Below are 5,217 nucleotides of genomic sequence, written 5' to 3'. Positions count from 1 at the left end.
AGAGAAGAGAAGAGAAGAGAAGAGAAGAGAAGAGAAGAGAAGAGAAGGAGAGAAGAGGAGAGAAACAAAGAGAGAAAGAGACTGGGCATGAGTATTTTTTATGTTTTTTTATTAATTTATTTTGATTTATCAACAATAACTTCCATAAGTTTTTGAGTTTTAAATTTTTCTCCCCTTACCTCACCACCTCCCTCCCTAAGACGGCATGCAATATGATATAGGCTATACCTCTACATTCCTATTAAACATTTTCACATTAGTGATGTTGTAAGTAAGAATTAGAATCGATAGAAGGAACCACCAGAAAGAGGAAACAAAACACAACAGAAGAAAAAAAATAGCAAATAGTATGCTTCGATCTGCATTCAAACTCCATAGTTCTTTCTTTGGATAGACATGAGTATTTATTGGCATAGAGAAGCCATGTGAGGAAACTCTCTCCTGAAATGCATGTTAGCACTTTCTCTTATTGTCTTACAGAGTAATTCAGAATTCTAAGGCATTAAGTACCTTCAAGTCAGTCTCTCTGTTAATCTCTCTCTCTTTCTGTCTCTCTCTCTCTGCTCTGTCTGTGTGTGTGTATGTGTGCATGTCTGTCCTTTGTCCTTTGTTTCTCTTTACAAATATACACATGTATATATAAAAAGGCACGTGAGGTAGTTTGTGACAGGAAGGTAGTCATAGACTCAGGAAAAACTTCAGGCAGAGGATGATGCTTGGAGATGAGTTTTGATTGAATCTCAGGATTCTAAGAGAACACTTTGCAGGCATGGGAGAAAGCCAGTGCAAAATGATGGAGTTGGGAAATGGAGTGTCACGAATGAGAAGATTAGTTTAAGTAGAATATAGAAAATGTGAAGGGGAGTAATGTGTAATAATGTTATAAATATATTTTGGAATTATATTATGGAGGGCTTCAAATGACAAATGATAGAGTTAACATTTGATTCTAAAGGTAATTATGAGCCATTGATGTTTATTGAGTAGGGAAGTGACATGGTCAGACATAGTATTTAAGTATGAGCAGTGCTATGTACTTCTAATAATTACTTTCTACTCTCTACCCCATCTCCTTGACCCCAGGAAATTATTGCTTTTGTTACTATAATAGAGAAATGAAGGCACTTAAAACAGAGGCAATTCCATAGTCTTTATTCTTATTTCCTGTTACTCCATCTCGATTTATTCTGGTCTTGTTTCTGACCAGCTGATCAGACCACAAATTATTATGTCGACTTTACACTATGTGCTTCTAGTTTGCCCACATGACCATGACTCCCTGCTTATCTCAATCATGTTCCTGCAGTCCTCTATACAGACTGATAATATCACTGCTAACCCTGCTCTACTATGTGTTTAATATATATATATATAATATATGTGTATGTGTGTACATATAAATATATATACGTATATACATACATATATACATACATACACACAAATATATATATTTCCCTATTTTTACTGTAATACAGTGGCCCTAGCTACAGGTCCAGTAAGTTACTGAGAAAACCTTTTTTTACGATCTAAAATTCCTATGTGAGGATAATTAAAGTTTATTAAAGAAAAAAGGTTATTGAGGTTTTAAGACTTGAATCACTGTAAATGCTGGTACCCAAGATAGGCCTCAAAGGATAAAAGTGTAAGTTAATTCAGTTATTCTATTCAATCATAGGAACAACAAAAGGATTCCCTTAGACAATAATGGAAATAGTTAAAACAGTTAAACATTAATGAATAAAATAAATAGTCAAAACATTTAAATATTAATTACTTATACCTGGGCATTTTTAATATTATATATATATATATATATATATATATTACCATACAATGCAATTTGGGGTCAATGCATTTGGTTCATAGCCTGATGAGACAAATCTAAAAGGGTTAGAAATCTGTTATGACTTCATACTTGGAAGCATCATTGTGAAACCTATGCATGGCTCCTATAATTCTCCTAGTTAAAGAGAGAAGGCTAACAGGCCAAGAGATTGAGATCTCAGCTCTATGCTAGGAAAGGTCACTCTCTTCTGTGTGGTTCCCAGAGCTGTCCCAAGACTTTCTGCTGATTGCAAAGGTCAGAGTCAATCATGGATGTTCTTTAGAAATAAGATCAGTAAGATGCTCTCCTCTTAAGTTGAAATTTTCCATCATATTATTTCCCCTATGAGAATGTGAGCTCCTTGTGGGCAAGGACCATCTTACTTTCCTACATGTATCCTTGACATTTAGTACAATGGTTTACACTTGATAAGTACTTAATAAATACTTCATTCATTCATTCAGTCCTTAGTCAGTATCAATCGGTCTTCAACAGAATAAATGGATAGAATCAGAAACCAGCACCAGTTGTACTTATATATCTGTTTTTGTTTTTTTTTTCCCTTAGTATTCCAGTGACTCGAGCATAAACACAGCAAAAAAGTCTTATACCTCTCCACTTGTTTTTTAACAATACTAACTGATGAAGTGAGGCAGACAGGACTGCTTGAGACAGATGAAGCAAGCAGGATGCAGGATATGAGATATGAGATAAGATGCAGAGTCTGACAGCCAGAAAATTGATCAAAGAAGACTGTATGCATTGAAGCCATAATCCCATCCCGCCACCCATAATGGACTTACAGTATGTTTTCACAAAGCACCACCAATTAACCTGACAACTCTTCCCCTCCCCTTTCCTATTCTCTTGGCTTATTTGTATGAACTACATGACATCCTGGAGTAGTCCTCCCCTCCCCCTTTCCTATTCTCCTTGACCTGATATCTTCTCCTCCCAATCTCTCACCTTCTTTTCCCCATTCCATAAAATTGTATTTAAACCATACCTTTAACCTGGCCAAGTGCCTTTGCCTCCTATGAGAAACAGGGCTGAGGGCTGACCACCTATGCTCTGTCTCCCAGGTGGAATAGAAACTGTTGGATCTCTGCCTGACAGGGAGCGGGCCCAGTGGGGTGCGTTGCCCCAATAAATGCCTTTCTTCAAATTGGAGATTGTCCAAGTGAATGTCTTTTAGGACAATACAACCCACACATCTGTATTCTGTCATTTCAGATGGCATCCCAACATTCTTGGGGTGTACCCTGAACTCATCACTAGCTACAGGGTCAGAACTGAGTTCAAATTTGGTCTCAGACACTTCCTAGCTTTGCAAACCTGAATCAATTAACCTCTGTCTCAGTTTCCTCAATTGTAAAATGAGGATAATATTATCACTTATCTCACAAGATTTCTGTGAAAATCAAATAAGATAATAATTATAAAGCGCTTATAAACCACCTAGCACATAACAGACACTTAATAAATGTTCATTTTCTTTCTCAAGCTTTCATCTCTCTGAATATTCCTTGGAGATTTAGATTTGAGGAAAAGAACTGCATATACATTGAGGCTCTTTGTGTCCCAGGAAAACCTGCCACCTTCCCTCCTCACATTCTGTCCTATCTCCTTTTCCTCAAGAGATCTTTCAAGCTCATCCTGATTTTTTATTAGCTTAGCATCTATTCATACTGGGAAGAAATAGACATTCTAAGGTCTTTAGTGGGTTGGGTCCACTCTGTTGAAACTTTTTCTAGAAGCAAAGTTACAAAGCTACTATACCTCAATTAGTCATGCTTAAAGGAAATTCAACTGATGGGATCACAAGACCCAACTGTTCATCCAGCAGAAGTGCTTTTTAATTACTTTTGGAGGACCTTGAAAGAAATAATAGTATATTTAGTGCTATCTTAGCAAGATTAGCACTATTAAATATTAGGAAATTCATGCTTCTATGGGAATGGTTATTAAATGATTGAAAAGTTTTGGGGAATTACTGTATTAATGTCATTTTTATCCTTCCTTATTTAACCTTGAATATTCCCTAGCACCAAGTGATAGGGACAAGTACATATCTGAAGTATTTGGATTTAGTACTAAAATAGATAAAAATTCACTTATAAGACATATATTAAAAAAAGTAACTTTACCTAGAGAAGTGTGAAGGATGAAGGCTCTGTGCTTCTGAAGGTAAGACTCTTTCATTTGTTTCTTTTTTTTATGCAGCACCTAAACAATGTTTCATGCATAATAGACACAATAAACCTTTGTTTAATTGAATTGCATTTAAATAGAATGAATGGAACAACTAGAATAGGGATCCCTAAATGTTTTTGTGTGTCAAAGACCTCTTTTTACAACTGGTGAAACCAATGGACTCCATTCAGAATAATATCTTTTTAAAAAATTGAACAGAATGCTAAATTTTACTTAGACACTAAAATAAAGATGTACTTTTTTCTTATCAAAGTTCACAGAACCCCTGAAATCTGTCCTTGAATTGTTGGTGATAAACCCTTTAACTAGAGTCAAATGAGTTTTTCTTGCTGACAAGATTTCAGGAAGAATGTAGGGCATGAAAAAAAATTATGAGGGACTGAATTTGAAAACTGTAAAATATATAAATAGAATTCCCCACAGACCATATTGGCAGATATAGGATTTCATGCAAATAAGGTCCTCAAATTATATCAAAAGAATCAAAGAAAACCATCTACTCACTTAGAAACTAAATAATGGTCAAGTGACCCTAACTTTGCCTTTCAATTCAATTTCTAGCCAATATCTTCTCTAAGTGAGAACATATCAGGTGGGAAAAAATGTTCTTCTCTGATTCTGTACTGTGATATGGAAGTGGTTCTGGCTTCTACAGGCAAAGCCAATGGAGGACTGGCTCTGGCAAATGGTGGCAAGATTTCAAGTGAGTACTGGGCAATGAACTGTGTATCTGATGCATAGGGACTAGTCAAGCTAAATTTGAAGAAACTCATCCTCCAATGCTTGGCCACCAGGTGATGATTTTTTCTGCTTTACTTGGACATGAGAACCAATTACTATTATGTAGGGGGACAAAATCTACACCAGAAGAAGGAGCATCCATATCCAATAGAGCAGGGATGCTTGAGGTACTAAAGTAAACAGTGCTCCATAGCACCAATATAGTGATTTGTTATGTACAGATGTACAGAAAGAGACATAAGCCCTTCCAAAGGAAAAAAAAAAAGAATATTTGCTGTTGCTATTGTCTCTGTTGTGGTTCTGATTGAATTGATTTCTTAATTACCTTTGCAATGTGTGGAAATCTAATTCCTGGGGCATCACCTGCTTCACCAGCTGCATTTCCTCTGTGAGTCATTGCAAAGTCAAAGTGAGCCATAATGGGAAATACAAGA

This window comes from Vombatus ursinus, unplaced genomic scaffold (genome assembly GCF_900497805.2).
Source record: "Vombatus ursinus unplaced genomic scaffold, bare-nosed wombat genome assembly UNPS02014781.1, whole genome shotgun sequence".
NCBI lineage: Eukaryota > Metazoa > Chordata > Mammalia > Diprotodontia > Vombatidae > Vombatus > Vombatus ursinus.
Note: the sequence above shows the minus strand (reverse complement) of the source record.